General features: G+C 42.7%; 1 protein-coding gene across 1 annotated transcript in view; it reads right to left on the reverse strand.

Moving 5' to 3' along the window:
- The window catches only part of LOC310877527 (guanine nucleotide-binding protein G(I)/G(S)/G(O) subunit gamma-2), a 29,444-nt gene that overhangs the window by 7,417 nt on the left and 3,852 nt on the right, over positions 1-18,175 (reverse strand). Inside the window, exon 2 of the mRNA XM_083791411.1 lies at positions 2,787-2,863. The gene's annotated coding sequence lies outside the window, so the exon portion shown is untranslated. The remainder of the gene's footprint in view (positions 1-2,786; positions 2,864-18,175) is intronic.

The raw sequence follows: 18,175 nt of genomic DNA on the forward strand, positions 1-18,175 counted from the left end.
ACTCTGTAGCCCCTTAATCTAGTAAAAGGCTAATTTTATTTTATTGTATTTATTTATTTCATTTATTATTTATATCCTTTACTACCTGTTTATTTTATTTTATTGTTGTTTTTTTGTTGTTGTTCTTGTTGTCTTGTTTTGTGATGGAACCGGGGAGGGTGGGGTATATGTGGGGTTGTTTGTCTACAAAAATTGAAAATCTTATAAATAAAGTTATAAATAAAATAAAAAACAGACGTTATCAAATATGACTGGCGGTCGTAAACGACACTGAGCCACCTCCCCGACAATTTCGCAGAGACACTTTGTTTATTTTTTAACCACAATGCTTATATGAGATGATTTTAAGATGACCCCATGTTATTCTCCATAGAGAAATGACTTCCGTGAACCAGGGGATGAGCGAGTGACTACAGGACTTTGAATCCACTATGATGATAACCTCGCGTCACCAGGCTTTCCACCTCGGAGGAGGTATGATGATAACATTTGCTGTGTTCAGGAGAGTAGGGCAGGGAGCGTGATCTTTGTCGATGCATGTATTCCTACCATAGGAGTACGTGCAGCGAAAGAGTCTTATGGGCTGTGACAGCGCCTGTCAGCTCATAATTATGAACGGGAGGAGTAGGATGGAGGCACTACATGTTAATAGACCTTTACAGTACATTATCCAAAGCCATATTGTGAATATACCCCTGTGGATTTATGAACACTATAAGCTGGCTAGTGGCTACTCTGTTAATTGTGTAACATAAACATCATGTTTTGAGACACTGCACTCATAGGGCCTGCATGTTCTCACTGTTAAGACTCCTTGGTTGGCGAAAGGGCCTTTATGTGTGGAGTTTGCATGTTATCCCCGTGTCCCCGGCCTAGGGTAGGTACCCTCACAAAAATCATGCAGTAATCCTCTGCCTTCCCCCTGGCCAGCCGGGACGCCTGATGGAGGGGAAAGGAATTGGTTGGAATAACGTGTTCCTTCCACGCACTACGTCCAACCAGGGAAACTCTCCCCTGTCAGGTGTAAAGGAGCAACTTGGACACTCATGCATGCATGAGTTCAAGTCCGTTGCTCTCCCCAGGTTGGCGGAGGGTGTGTAGAGCCCAGGATCACATTAGATGATTGACACGGGTGAAAAATGGATTACAAACTTTCCCCAAAAAAGAAAAAAAGACTCCTTCACCTTATTGGGACACTGGCTGGATGGGTTTTAAAAAAAAGACACCAATCAGTGCCGGTTATCGTTGTTTGTGTCCATTTTAAAGGACAAAACCAAGTATTTTTGGGGGGCCGCTGTAAGCCGCTGTGCATATGAAAAGATGGTGAAGGTAGGATTCCATCCAGAACCACATGTTTAGAGATACAATTCACCAGCTGCAATTAATTCATATACCTAACCTCAGGGGGTTTGGAATTGGGAGTCGGGACTGATCATTCCTCCCAGCAGATTGCTGGACCCAAATGTATTGATATTTGTACGGGGTGAGAGAGTTATTATCTGGTGCCCCATCTGTGGGAGCCATATGTGACTGTCAATGTTCCAAGTGTTAAACATTGCCACTGTGTATTCCCTTTGGAACTAAATGTGTGGCTTGAATGGGTGTGCAAGTATGCCTTGAGATTCTTGTGTGGAGGTTTAAGGTTTTGTTCCGCATTGAAATAGGGCAGAGACTAACTACAAGGGCATCATTGATAACCCCAAGCAGAAATTACGCTCCTTAACTTGTTTCGTAACGAGGCCACATAAATCAAGGTTTGCCCTCCTCATGGGAGATGTCAAAACAGGCCACTGTATCACCAGACAGACACCAGATAGGGATGAATGTCTCTGTTCAGGGTTTCTGGGTCGTCTACAGTAGAAAGTAGTCCTTCAGCCACTGTGTCAAAGTAATCTACAGTAATATGCTCAATTTTTTTTTTTTTGTCCTTTAGGGCAGCTAATAACATTTTGGGAGACCATTGTCTGTGTCCACACAATTATTTTCCTATTAATTATCAATGGAGCACAGGAAATGCCACTTGGTGACATTTTCCATCTTTAAAGGGGTGTGAGGAGGATGCATTGTTGTGCATGTCCTTTGCTTCATGTTTTTGTGTTGATCCCAGGGAACACAGTTATACCCCAGTTGCAACTACAGTAATGGGATCCACAGACTATGAACAGACGTATCTTGCTTCCACCTTGCAGTTAGCCTTTTCTATCTTTACAAATCAAGTCTAAACCGAGAACATGTGAATAATGGTCGTGAAATAGTGAATTCTGTTTTAGGGTGGAATTTCACCCTAAAGACGTGCAAATCTGTTACTCTACTATCTGCTACTGCGTCAATGAAACCTCACGTGCTTCCTGTCCTATCCAACAGCTGCCCAAAATAACATCCCAAGATGTTGCGCATGGTGTCAACATGCTGATAGCTGTGACATTCTAACAGCCGCTGATAAATAATCCATTCAGACGGAAGCAGGTCTTATCTGTGTCAGCTGTCAACAACTTTGTGGAAACTGTCAGGATGCATCTGACATCTTCTTGAGCGGTCAGATAGCCATATCTCACCCACTGCACAATTTCCCGGCACATTCCAGGCCGGCTGTTTATCAGGAAAAGTAGACGCACATTTTCACGTGTTTTCACTGTTGTAAACGTGCAAAATCGAACACAATGTCATGCAGTATCGCTGTGAGAAACTAGCTGATACTTGCAGTATCTGCTCCCATCCTCTGTGGTGTATTCCAGTATGGCGCATGCTTCCATGCACAGCCTACTCCTCTCTCTGTCTTGACTTACCTTGTCTGCTCACTCCCCCGCACTCTGTCCTGGTGTCTGCCTGCAGTTCACTCAGCACTTTGAGTCCTCCCCACTCTCTGGAAAACGGAGAGACACAGAGAAGCAGAGGGCGGATCATTGAGAATACAGACACAAGCTCTGTACGCTTCCATTCCTGCATTCCAGTTAAATTACAGTGAGGCCTGCGTAGCCTCTCTCTTCTGATCACTGGGTGTCAGAATGTCACAGCTCTCTCTTACAATATGTACGCAAAGGATTTGGAGCCCTGTGATGAACATACACCAAGAAATTAACTGAAGAGGAACCAGTGTGCCATCCCAATTATCTAATACTAGAGCGGTGCCCGTAGGGCCTCTACAGTGGTGCCTGTTGGCCACAGGCCTACTTGGAACGATGCAAGTTGGAAATGAATGCTTGCCCCACCCAGATATGTGTTGGAGCCTCTACAGCGGTGCCCGTTGGGCACTGGCCTACTTGGAACGATGTAAGTTGGAAATGCATGTACCACCCAGATATTATGTCTGTGTCCCCTTTATACCCATATATGGAGTTCTTTGTCAGGCATGAATGAATTTGGAGTGAATATGGAGTCTATGCAGATGTCAGAATGATGTCAGAAGTCGGTGGGACGAACCCGTATTTCGGCATGCCCAAATATGGAGTCTGGCCCGGGCAGAGGCCTTGTGATGTCAGCTGTGTCCCGTTGTATGCTCATATACTGTATGGAGTTATTTGTTAGGCATGCCCAAATATGGAGTCTGGCCCAGGTAGAGGCCTTTTGTGGCAATATGGAGTCTGGCCCGGCTAGAGGCCTTTTGTGGCGGTTCTGGACAACTGGTTCTGGACACCAGGCACTGCGGTCCCTGTGGGGGTGTGGAACGTGTGTGTCGAATTTGAAGTAAGTGGGGCGAATGGTGCTCGAGTTACGTGGATTACAGACGTACAGAGACTTGGTGCATTTATAGTTAAGATCACATGATGAAAGTGTAGAAGTGGTACTGTGTGTACCTTATTGCTTGCGTCTTGTGATAGCGGTGGGTATCTTGTGATAATAACAGCTGCTCAAAATGAATCATCCCCACACACACACACACACACACTCTCATTCCACTGAGACTGCAAACTGTGTCCTGCAACCAAATGAACAACTTTTCAAGAGAGCCATCAAGTGTGTGTAATTGGTGAGAGAGACAAGAGAAATCTGCAGAGGAAGGGGATTCCGCTATTGTAAATCATTGCATCGTGCAACGTTAAAGCATCCATTAACACAACCTCACAGTAGCCAAAGAACAGCAGTGGGGTCCTGAGCCAGAATATTGCACCGATGCTGGGAATGCAAAGTGGTGTCGCATTGTAACGCATTGTGAACTTGTAGATTGGCTATTTTTGGTATGTAACATCATCATACGATGAAGTGTAAATCAGGCGTTGGCTCCAGACTTGTTTGGGTTGGTACAATGGTACAGTATCAAAATTATTGCACTATTGCAGCTTCTAATGTCTGGTGGGTCTCTTGTCGCCATGACAGTCAGGAATACTAAAGTATTATGAACATTCGGTTAGGGATTGATTCATTTTGGCATTACGGTAAAGTTGCAAGTGTGAAGAACAGAGTTGTAGCAGACCTGCAGTATTGTGGGAGATTTATCCAGATATGTGGCGCATTAAAAACGGAATGCTGCATCACCACATTTTTGTTTAGATTCTGGGGACATAGAGCATCATGAGAGGGTACTCAGCAGCGTTCTGGACTAGTGATGCACCGAATATTCGGCCGCAGAAAATATTCGGCAGAAAATGGCTAAAAATGCATTTTCGGCCTATTCGGTTTCGACCCAAATAGGCAGAAAATATATCACCGAATAGTGTATGCAATTAATGCATTCAAAAGAGCTGAATAAATGTTTTATGGACCCATAATAGTGATTATTATTTAAGTTAGCATAACATTTGTAGAATCAAACTCAGGTTAATGAGTTAAGTGAGGATACTAAAACAGCAATATTCAGTTACACTTCATACCAATGATACTGTGCGGGTGTAGGTATGTTAAGTGATAACCACTTTCAACATGGCATTATAGGCAAAAGCTTTCTAAATCTTTCAAATTTTCTACAAGCTTGTAGGTCAACATTTTTTTCTATTTGTTGTACAACAAAGTATATAGTGCTTAAGTGGCATTCTGGACTAGACCTGTATGGCTGGAAACATTGTGGTTGCAAGGACTGCATTTCTGACCTTTCAGATACAGGACTGTGTCACAGTCATTACCAAGTGATTGAGAGATTATTTATTCTGTACTTACTCTGTATAAACATACTATTTTAACTAGTGATGCACCGAATATTCGGCCGCAGAAAATATATAAATATATAAAAATATATCACCGAATAGTGTATGCAATTAATGCATTCAAAAGGGCTGAATAAATGTTTTATGAACCCATAATAGTGATTATTATTTAAGTTAAGTTTGGCCATAACGATTTATTTTGCCATAAATCAGGTAGCTTTAAGGTACGGCCATGACAGCAATGGTAGGAAAAAAGATGTATAATATTAATCATATTCGGATATTCGGTATTCGGTTTTCGGCCAACTGTTTCCTATATTCGGTATTCGGTTTCGGCCAAGAATTTCCCTTTCGGTGCATCCCTATTCTGGACTATTGTGTTCATAAACTGTATAACTAACAAATTCTACTCATTATTAGTGTGGTTGCTCTAAAGGGCAACCAGACTATTGTAATTGTAACACTTTATTATTATTTTCCTGCGGTAACCCTAACATCATCATATCACTTTGGTACATAGGCTACGTCTATATATATTTGTCCTGGTGTTAGATTACATAATGATATTTCTTTACAACCTCTCTATATCCGTCCGGTCAGTCCAAGTGCAGGTGGCCAGGTCAGTCCCTAGGTCTATCTCTCTTTTTTTTATTTTTATATATATATATATATATAATATATATTAATAATTTAATATTAATTATTATAATAATTTAATATTAATATAATATATATACAGTGTATATATTTGGCCTTTATTGATAGTAGATAGACAAGAGATGGGGAGAGAGAGCGTGAGTGACGCAGCAAAGGTCGGTATCGGGATTCGAACCTCAGGCGACATGCCGGGGACACTCACATGTTAGAATGTGCTAATACAATATATACCTACACATACTACTACATCTACAGTGGTGGGAGGTGGTATGCCTACTTTTCCATTGATAAATGTAGAGCCTGGTGTCAAGTAGGACACATACTGGCTTATAAAGTAGTACTGGCTGAACCCCATAAGTCAGGGGTGTCCAAACCTTTTAAAGGGGGCCATATTAGAAAATATTAAAACACCCAAATACCACATGATCCAAGAATTTGGTTACTGGGTGACGTTACATTGATCAACACAAATTTCAACAAAGCATACTTTGTGTTACTCGCCAGTACAGCTGCGAAGAAAATCATCTTGGTTAATTGGAAATCTGAAAAATCACCTTCACAGAGACACTGGCTGAATGAGCTTTCATCATACTGTACCCCGGAAAAGATACTGTACAATGTAAGAAGAAGGCCTGCTACTTTTGAAAAAATATGGGGCAGGTTCTTTGAGGTTCTACCTTCAATATCTCCTCTGGGTTGATTTAGTTTGAGTTTTTATTTATATTGTTATTTTCATGTATTTATCCGAGTTGTTGCTGTCGAGGTGTTGTGTACAATACAGAGTAATGAGAGCTGTGTAGTTTTCCTTTCTGGGGTTGGGGTGGCGGGTGGGTGGGGGGGGTTTGTTTTTGCTGTTTTTTGTCTTTTCTTTTTTGAGTTTGTCTTGTCTTGTTTAAAAAAATAAAAAATAAATCATGATTCTGTAACTCATTGTGGTAAATATCTGCATTATCAATAAATAAATCTTTACAAAAAAAGAAAATATTAAAACACCCAAGGGCCAACTACATAATTTAGCTTCGGATTAATTCTATTTACCGTAATTTCCGGACTATAAGCCGCGGCTTTTTACCCATGTTTTGAACCCTGCGGCTTATACAACGGTGCGGCTAATCTATGGATTTTTACAGCTAACGCAGAGCCATCTCAGGCTCTGAGCTAACGTAGCTGCGGCTTATAGTCCGGTGCGGCTTATAGTCCGGTGCGGCTTGTATATGGGATTTTCCCTAAATTTGGCTGGTGCGGCTTATATTCAGGTGCGGCTTATAGTCCGGAAATTACGGTAACTATCATCATCAATATTTAATATCAATGGTCTTTTGCCAGGTGTGTGCTGTGAACAGAAAGTGTATGCAGCCTTTTTTCAGCCTTATGTCACATTACCAAATGTAACCAAGCAAACAAGGTAAAAAATAAATAAAAAAATAAATTCAGGGAACAAGGAACACTGACAAATTATACTCTGGGAAATACCCAGGTTAAAAAACAGCCCATATACTGTTGGGTTCATAATACAATTCAGGTATGAAGCTGTGGGCTGTATAAAATTCGCAAAATGCAATATCTTCGCTAGCCAAGCAGGTGTTCTATTCCATCTTGGAAGAGTGTTATGTCTCCCCATGTTAGAGACCTAGTTCAAATCCCTGGTAGGCGATGAAACTATGGTCCGTGGCTTGTGATGTTCTTTTTTTAAGATATTCTTTTTGGCCTTTTGCCTTTATTGATAGATTTATAGTAGTTTGACAGGAAGGGGGAGAGAGATGGTTGTTGGGCTCGGGAGTGGGGACTCGAACCCGTGACACGCTGTCAGGCTGGATTACCAGCCTAGGTGCCTGGACCACTCGGCCGGCTGAGGCCACGTGGTGTTCTTTCTGTCCCATTTCTTAATACCCACTTTCCTGTTTCTCTCCACTTTAATGTATTAAAACAAATTTAGATACTTGAAGAGCCTGTGCTGCTAGTTATCATGTTTCCCTTTTAAATTCGCTGTGGCTGATTTAAATCTCATCATGGATTCACATCCCAGAGCTGCAAGATCAGGGCATTAGATGGATGCCGTAGATTGATAATTTTATTGTATTGAATTAGCAATTTTGTTACCTCTACTATTCATCCCTGTGAAATTATACACTTAAACCCTGATCTATACCTAGTAAACCTAACTGTGGTCGGCTCTGTACTTGGGCCGCCCTTTTTCTCCATCTACACCACAGGCCCTATCTTGTGTTAGGGGCACTTTTTCCTTAATTTGGGGATTTAGGGCTCTATTTTCGTTACTGCCGTTACCCGCGACGCTGCCTGCAAGTCAGCCGCTGCCCGAAAACTACGAGTATAGGAGCTTGCTCTGTCCCTAAATGATATTTTGGTCCAGCATCACTGGCTATCCATTATGCCGACACCAGTATTTGCGTCTAGAGGTGTGGTCATGGGCGTGTTGGCGCGCTTTCCCCTAAATGGCTATTTTGGTCACACATATTTGGGAAGGCGCATAGTGGAGTTTAAAAGCACCCATAAGTCTTAATGCCAAATTTGCTTGGTAGACCAGCGCGCGCTGTGCGCCTGCAATGAAGATGTCCACGGAGTCAGGCTGCTTCATTTCTCCTTATTCTCCTACGCATCTCTTTGTAATTTTCCTATAATCAGCAGAATCAGCAGGGTGCCTGTCACTTCCTTGTGTCGATTGTGTTTATATAATTGTCTAGTAAAATTTGACTTGTGCGCGATTCCATTAGCTCATTCAGTTTCATCACCCCATAGCGCAGCAAATGGGGTTTTATCCGATTGCTTGATACCGTTCCGTAGAGACGGCCTACATGCACGATCTATATACCAAATTTGTAGATTACATAGCACTTTGAAATCTGTGCGCGGTGGGAAAAAATAAGAAAGGCACGGGGGTGCAACACAAGTGAGACTTCAAGGCAGCAACGCATCACTCTTCCATGGGCTGTAGACCGTAAGGCTATGACGCAATATAGAGAATCGCAGTCCCGCCCCCTACCAGGGCCCAGGAAATTATTCCCCGTTCATTTTCCTCTTAGACATTTCAAAAAGTATTTATTTAAAGACCTTTTAAACCTTGTACAAAGCCAACTCGTGTTGTGACAAATCATGACAATAAACACAATTCTTCGGGCCGAACAAATAATTAGTAAAAACGCCTTCTTTTTGTTGTTTTTCTCTTTCTCTTAAATGGTATGTGGCACGGTGATTGGTTTCATTATTGTAACGCCCAAACCACACCTATGCATAATGTAACGGGTAGCGGAGGTGTTTAAGGGATTTAGACAGGTGACCAAAATTAGTTAATTAGTAGGGGAACGCCCCTTCCCCAATGCTACATCCTAAACTTAATTGGCTATCTTATGCCACTGCCTAAATCCTTAAAACACCTCCACTACCCATTACTTTATGCATAGGTGTGGTTTGGGCATTATGCAACTTAAACCAATCAGTGCGCCAGGTTCCATTGCCTTTAAGAGATCCATTATCCATAATCTATTATGCCCTGGAGTGAGCCTTATGGAAGAGCAACGCGTGCTGCCTTGGAATTCATTTATATTAGATACAGAGGGTTGTTTTGTGTGTCCAGTATCTGTCATCCACTCTGCGACCAACACAGCCTCTGCACTTGTGCTCCCAAACGCTCATCATTTCATTGACTCACAGCTCGCTCAAATCTGGACAGTTTAAAAAAATTGTGCTGTGTAATCTATGAAGTTCGATTTTTTATTTGGTATATCGTGAGTGAGTGCATTGCCTCTCTACGAAACGGTATCAAGCTAAAACGAAAGTTCGGGAAATCGGATTTATTAAACCGACTTGCACTGAAATATCATTGGAAATGACACCCATCTAGCCTTTAATTTCCTTTTAATAAAACACATTTGGTTGACACTAGTATCAGCTACGTGTGTTACTGATTATGGGGAATTTTACATTATTTTAATCCATTAAATATTTGCTGTGTAATGGGGTGATGAGGTGATGAAACTAAACGAGGGAATCGCGCACAATGCGCCTTGGCACAAATCTAATGACTTCTTTGACTAGACAATTAAACACAATGAGCACAAGGAATACAATACAATAGCAATAGGAATACAATAACAGAGATTTGTGGAGAATTAAGACAGAACGAGACCTCTGAGCTGTGAATGTTCTGCGTCGATGCAGCTCAAACTCAGGAGTGCATTCTTTTTCGTATTGAGGGTGGTTTGAAGAGGAGCTTTCCGTTGTCCTAATCCTGTATGCAAATATAGGGAAAGTGCATCAACACGCCTACAAACACACCTCCATCCGCAAATATAGGAGTCGGAAAAATGTATAGTGTGGCCGCAAGATAACGTTTACGCATGGAAGCTCCTAAATGTGTAATTCACGGAAAGTGTTTAATGCTTGTGGGTAAGGCATACGATAGAGCCCCACATCGCTTTGCCGAAAATAGTTGATCTATAAGCTCACAATGCGGCATGTTGCGACCCGTTGTGAGCTCTGCAAATATTCCCATATGAATAGGGATGCTAGGGTTCAACAGTTAAAGTGTGCTGAAAGAACAAATTATGGACCATGATACAGTAAAGTGATCCAATTCTCTCCCGTGTTCAAGCCCTCTGCTTCCTGTTCCAACACAGACAGGTGTTTAGCAATGACAAAAAGACACCCGGGGTGCTCCATCCTGCTGCTAACTCTACCCAATCAATGGTTCACTGAGTCACTCATCTTCCCCAGCCCCAGGCACCTGGTCCCCTCTGTCACTCACTCTCCTCACTGTCCTCGTTGTACCTGCTATTCCTTCCTGGATGCACAGTTTAGTTGTTCTTATTCTGATATCACTTATTTATCACTTTTATATATTATTATTATTTTTCTTTTTTACTGAAGGTCAGAGTAGACCGCTCAAACTTGTGCGCTGTTAGATCTCAAAACATTTCTGACAGTTTTTGGACAACTTTTCATAGCAGCTTTGGTTCATAATGACAATAAACTTGACAAAAGTGATTTTGATGCCTGCTGGGAGTTTTAATAGCACATTTTTCATTTCCCTCTGAGCTCTGGCATGTAACACAGTAGGAGTCTGCAAGATTAGCCGTAATATATAATCAACAGAACTGCAGGAATAATGGTAACTCCTACAATGTTTTTCCTGCACATTTCTCATCTAAGCTTAGAAGAGTAAGCGAACATAGTTTTCATATCGCTGTTGTTGGCTGGACACTGCATTTTTTCTTCTTTTTTTTTAACTTTCCGTAACTAAAGAAACAGTCCTGTGTCTGTCGATAAGACCACACATTCTTAGTTCCTTATAGTTGGCCTACAGTATGTCCTCTTTTTACTGCCTTGTGTTGTCTGTCTGAAGCAAGAATGAATACATGGTGTGGGGGTCGACCACCCACTGTCTTTTCAAAGAAGAATTTCCATATTATTTTAGATTTATGACCTTGGACTCTGGACCTTTTGGAGCTTTGTGTGCTCTCCCGACCGGCATCCCCACCAACCAACTGCATTGTGTTTTGGTGGGTGGAGTGTATATTGGTGATGATGAGGCCTTCCAACAGATGTGATTATAGCTGCTACTTACTTCAGTGTTTTGTTGACTTAAAGGGTGATTAAGCACTGCAGGATGAGGAATATATAATTCCTAGCCTGTCGAGAGCGAAGATCTTAGATACCCCTTTCCCCATACACACTCCTGCTTCTCCTTTCGTGCCTATATTATGCCCTCTCTCCACTATTTAATGTTCTTTCTTCTGCTAACTGTCCCACAGTACCGCTGTCTTTTCATCATGCACTTTCATTATTCTCCATCCTCTTGTTCAACCTCACCATCCGTCTCTCTCTCGTGTTGTTTCTTTCTCTCTTCCACTCTGCTCTGTTCTCTCTCACCTTCTCTATTTTACCTCTCGCGCGCCCACAGCCCACACAATGCCAATTGCTGCCGCTGTCAGTGGTCTACCAGTGTCGCACCCTATTATTCATGGCCTCCATGTTCAGAGAGGGGGAGTGTTGCTCTCCACTGGTGGTCAGTAGTAACTAAATACATTTACTTGAGTACTGTACATACTGTAAGTAAATGTGAGTATTTCTTGCAAGCCCCGTGATCTACAATTTGCTGCATTTCAAATCCACTGTAGGATTTTTTTAGGACCCAAACTTACAAAAATATATTATGAATTAACCACTATTTCAAATATAGTGAAAATAGCCTATCTATAGGACGGGGGGGGGGGGGGGTCTCAATTTCAATACAGCAATGCATTGATATTAAAAATAATTTATTTGCGGATTACAGTCCCGAACCCGACGAGCTTTGCTGCATGTCACCCCCCGCCATCTCTTTCCCCATGTCCTGTCAGTCTACTGTTCATCAATAAAGGCAGAAAAAAGGCCCAAAAATATCTTTAAAAAAAAGTAAAAGTAATTTGTACTTTTGAATACTTGAGTATATACTTTGTCCGTCACTATTTCCGTCCCCTGCAATGCCCACGGTGTGAAATCAGAGCGTAGTAATTAAAATTCTGTCCCTGGCTCAGCCATCTGGACCTCAGAGAGTGATTAACCTGCGAGGGTCTGTAGGGATGGATGTGGAGGACGCAGAATGGGACCGCTCATGACTAACTGGGGCTAATTGTGGCGATGACTTGGCTGCGAAGATCACATAATATAGAATATTCGACCTGTCAACAGTGATCCATATGGGAATTTCTGTGAGGATTTAGGAGGAGGCTAAAGGCCTATTCATAGTCTGGATTTTCGGTGATGAGGTGACCACCGCTCCGGTGGTGAGCTGACCACCGGAGCTGAAATAACATTGAGCGGTAGTGAGTAAAAACAGAGAGAAGGGCTGGAGCGGTGGCGGTGGTTTGCTCTTCACCGCGGCTCGTGACGTCATGTTGTAGTTCGGTGGTCACCTAACCACCGTAAATCCAGACTATGTATGAGCCTTAATTCGACACCACCTTGGCTTTGACAGCTAAGTGGAGCCGACAATGGACATATTTTGTGAGAAAATAAACAACGTATGATTCAAATCTATAGTGTACTGCAGAAGTAATAGGCCACAGCCGTTTGTGAAGGCCTGCAGAGTTGAGGGAGGAAGCAGATTTATGACCAGATTCACACGGTGACCATGGTGTTAAGCTATGTTTATGATGATTTGATTGGTTGAGCACGGAATGTGAGGATAAAAAGTGAGGACACCAAAAGTGATTGGCCGGAATGTGATGATGTATGATGATGAGAGCACCTCTCACTTAGTTCACACGAGTGTGATTTTTTTATTATAGCTTTGGGCACTAGTATGCAGCGCTCACAATTCACTTCGCTGCGCCTGATCATCTTGCCGGCGTTGTATCAGATTGTGAAAATATAATAATAATAAAATTATTGAGGCCCAGGCCGTAGCGTAACGGTCTGGGCACCGGACTGGTGATCCAGTCGCGGTGTGCCGCGGGTTCGACTCCCGAACCCGACACGGCCTTTACCGCATGTCATCCCCCCTTCTCTCTCCCGTTTCCTGTCAGCCTACTATCTGTCCCTTAAAAAATCAATAAAAGGCGTAAGCCGCAAAAAAATATCTTAAAAAAAAAATAATAATAATAATAAAATTATTGAAAGAAAGAACTAGTGTATTGTCTGCGCGTGCTGCTTGCTTATTTTATGGACATACATACTGTTGACTTTTACAACTTTGTCATGAGTAATTCAACACAAATAAAATTTGCATTAAACAGTGCTGCCGGGCGAGTCTTTGCACAACCGCTCCGTCATTTAGATATACTAGACCTGTACGTGCCCGTCGCAGTCGGCCACTGGCCTACTTGGGAACGATGCAACTTGGGAACCTAATGATATACGTTGCCATAGCACCCGTTTTTACTGTCAGCCGGTGTCCCACATGGAGATCTGTGTATGTAGGCCGTGTTGGGACCCCAGAAAAAGTGCCTAGAAAATGAATTTCGTTCCCGCGTCATGGGCACTACTCATTCAATGCATTTTTTCATAGATAATACCCTTCTGAACTTTGGGTTAAAAGTTCTACTCATAATATCCTGCAGTATTTTGTCACAGGCCAGAAATGTATATAAATGTATATAACCAAAAAACTAAAATCTTGTGCTGCTGTTTTTGCTTGTTATATTGATTTTGGCAACACAAAATCTTTATATGTCATAAATACATATAGGCCTACCTAACATCTGAAACAAGTACTGGTGCCTTAGTTTACTCATATGTGAATCTAGATCATGCCCGGATGTAGCCCAGTGCATGCTCTAATGATTAAGCTAGGGCGCCCGAGCCTGTGACCTTCGGGGTCGCCATGGCTACCAAATCCAATATGGCTGCCACCTGCCACCTGGCTGCATTTCCAAGATGGTGGCTATGTGAAAACGAGTTATCGCTGTATGCACCTAAACCATCCACTCCATGTGAGGTCCCCACGACGGAGCCTGCGTCTTCCTCACCAGCCATTTGCAGCATCCTGTTGCATAAGCTAAAAGATCTGAGCATTCGAGAAGAACACATCATCAGTGCATCAGAGTAGTCAGACGAGTCCAACGACCTGTTTAGGTGCACTCGGAAACTAGAAAGTTGTAGTTGTCTACATTCTCCACTAACTCAGCATTTATGTTGGAGGTACCCTCTTAGTCATGTCATATAGTCCACCACCATCTCCTTGGTCTTGCTAGCATTGAGCCATGCGTGCTTAACAGTGTTGTGACCTGAGATGAAGGGATGCAGCTGACCACTGCAATGTCATCTGAAAAATTCTGCAGGTGACATGTCTTGTAGTTGAAGCAGATGTCAGATGTTTATAGACGAATTCAGAAACGGGTCTCATGGTCGCAGCTTACGTATTTCCTGTAGGCGGACTCGACATAGCTGTGGGGTTTAATCCCTCACCAGGCGCACCTCTTCTACTACAGTGAACGAACGGTAGAGTGACTGATGTTAGTCTGCCTCAAGTCAAACGTTACTCTTTTACCTGCTTTTTACTAACACTAACATTACAAGAACCAGAACATCCCAGAACATCGAGATGAACCTGTTTAGTTTATGGCTGCTCCAACAGCAGTGGCAACATTCCAAATACAACAACAACACAACACAAAAATGTTGACACTACTGTTGGAGCAGCCATTAACTAAACAGGTTCATCTCGATGTAAGCTGCGACCACGAGACCCGTTTCTGGGGGTGTGGTAACAATTTGATATATTTGTAGCCTTTGTGGGCCGAGGTGCACTGCTTTTCTTTTCTACCTTTCATTACACAGTAGGTTGTGACAATTCTTATGTATGAAATATAAGCTTTTGGCTAAATGTACTATGTGTATGCTTCATGTGCTGTGTGCCAATCACTTAAGTTGAAGCATTTTCTTTAACAAATTTGCTACATTTCATGATCTAGATTCACATATGTACAAAAACAGCAGCACAAGATTTTCGTTTTTTGGTTATATACATGTCTGGCTTGTGACAAAATACTGCAGGATATTATGAATAGAACTTTTAACCCAAAGTCCAGAAGGGTATTATCTATGAAAAAATGCATTGAATGAGTAGTGCCCATGACGCGGGAACGAAACGGGGACCTCACAATATGGCCTAATGTGCCTGTGTGCGTGTGTGTGAAGACTGCAAACTGAAAAGTGTACTTAATTTTCAGGCCTGTTGGCTCTCTGTCCTTGTCCCTTTTATGGCCATATATGTTATCATATGTGCCACTGCCCAATATGCCCATATTGACATATGGGCATTTTGGTAAGTCGGTCACTTACTACAGATATATGCACATTGGCATAGTGGTCGCATCTGTGGCTCTGGACATCCAGATCTTCATATATGCCCTATATACACTGTACAGGCGTATCAGGTTTTCTTATGGTTATGTCTGAGTCATAATGACGTTGGTTCACCCGCCTGCCGCCCTCCCATTAACCGATGTTAATATATATATAGGATATCTACGCAAAGGCTGGTGTTAGTTCAATATGGTCAATAGGGCCCCTGCACATATGCAGGTGGGGCGAAGGATGGATGGCAAAGATGGATTAGTAATGATTAGTTTATTTTTTATTTTTTTCCCCTGAAAAGTTGACCTTTACCTGACAACATCCATACACATAAGCTCTCACAAAGACAGACAGCAGGGAGAGAGAGCAACCATATAACATTCCCATTCTTGTTGTCAGTAAAGTCACAGTATACGACACTGAGAGGCTCATTCCAAGGCCTGACCGCGTGGCTATGCCATCGTCAGCGTGCCATAAGACAATGAACCACAGTCACCGATGTCACCACGGAGGCAAGGCGGGTAGGGAGGGAGGGTGGGGGAGGGGGAAAGTAATAATAAAAAATGCTTACCAGGGGATAGATAGGACGAGAAAAGAGACTGAAGGAGATGGGGGTGTTGTTACTATCAGGAGTGGTGTGTCAGTGTGACCGCAGTAGCAGAGCTGGGAGTCATCACATGAAACCCACTGCTGCTGAACTTATTGAGGAGCATGTTCAAGAATATATAATTGACTATCGATGTGTAACAGAGCTCCAGTCCCCCCACCCTTGAAGATGAGAAAGGAAATGCCTGCCACCACATACACACACAGACACAAGCACACTAAAACATACGCGCACACGCGAACACACACACACACACACACACACACACACACACACACACACACACACACACATGCATAATCATATCCAAGCACACTATACAGTAAAATCCTGATTGTTAATTTTCTCCATTTGTAACTCGGGAGCGTACAAATGCAACCATAGTTACATTTGCACTCTCTCATGAACACTCAGGATTTTACACTGCTGCCAACACACACAGATACAGAGTTGGAGAGCCCTAATTGCCAGTCTGACAGCTGAGACCCCCTTACCCCATCCGACCCCCACCCCAGTCCATCACTATTCAGCCAGTGAGTCTCTCTGGTCACTGGAGGCCCCTCGCGAGACCAGGACCTGGAGTGAGTCACTCACCCTACAGCAGTAGATGCTATTCCTCTTTTGTCTTTTTTTGTTTTCACAGAACCGCTCATCTCAGTTGAAGAATCCATATGTTTCACGGCTGATGATTATTATTTTAGACGGTTAATGGGGGTGCATACTTAGTTTAGACTAGTCATTGTTGGTTAGACATGTGTTAAGGTTAGGTTTAGGTGTGCTGCCCCGTGGGAGGTTAGGTTTAGGGTGAGGGTTTGAGATAGGTTGTAGTTGTAGGACTAATGACTGGTCTAACCAATGACTAGTAAACTAAGTATACTGCACCCAGTTAATGGTTTGTTGTGGTAAACGATGGTCACCCTAAAAACTACTTCTCCGATTGTTATTGGTCTCTGTTACTGTACGTACAAAAATAAAATAGTGACACTGATGGACAAATACAATGTAATCATTTACTGAATCACATTTATTACTGATACTTATTTTCAAATAACTTGGGTCCATTTGTATACTTTTGTACAAAGGCTCTCATTCTGACCATCCTTACTCTCCCTACCTCACTGTCTTTTGTCACCCTTTTGATTATTTCTTTATATTATCTCTTTCCCTTGTGGCATCGCGCACCAAAAATAGCCAATCTACAAGCTCACAACGCATCACACCTCAACGCGGCGTTGAGCTTGTAAATTAGCACACAACTGATTATGAATCCATCTTTTCTCGCCTCATGCATGGGGGTCAGCTGAACATTAGGACATGAACTATAGTGTGTCCCACTGGCTGCCTCCTCCCACCACCACCACCCACGGTTATTCCATTAGCCCAGACATCTGTGCCTTGCCCATCCTGCCACACTAGGGTTGGATGGTAGGGGGAGAGGGGCGGAACAGGGCAGTAGCCCAGTAAATGATGCATCTCATGGGAGCCAAGGAGGCAGCGGGGAGGATGCCTATGGCTCCAGGGCACCCAAATGTGCATCTATTATGGGAATTAAATCAAACGGTTTAGGGTTTGGCTCAGTTTGAAGTGTGTGTGTGTGTGTGTGTGTGTGTGTGTGTGTGTGTGTGTGTGTGTGTGTGTGTGTGTGTGTGTGTGTGTGTGTGTGTGTGTGTGTGTGTGTGTGTGTGTGTGTGTGTGTGTGTGTGTGCGCATGTGTGCGTGTGTGCGCTGAAGATGTTGAAGATAAGGGCAACAAGGAAGCTGTGTTTTATCCCTGAATGGTTAAAGGGTTCAATAATCGCTATCACATGGAAAATGTTTGACTGGAATAATATGCATTATGCAACAATGTGCTGAGTTGCATTTGGTAGAATAATTGTTCTAAATCTTTAAAATGGAATCAGAATAAGGATACACATATGTGTGTTTTGTGGTCTGGATGGGATGATAAAACCAACCACCACAAATACTGGTGAATTTTGGCAATGGTAACCAGCATCAGAGAAACGGCAGTCTGGAATGTCTTTCCTGTCCTAAAACC

This window comes from Protomyctophum parallelum (genome assembly GCF_964188405.1).
Source record: "Protomyctophum parallelum genome assembly, chromosome: 20".
Taxonomy (NCBI): Eukaryota; Metazoa; Chordata; class Actinopteri; order Myctophiformes; family Myctophidae; genus Protomyctophum; species Protomyctophum parallelum.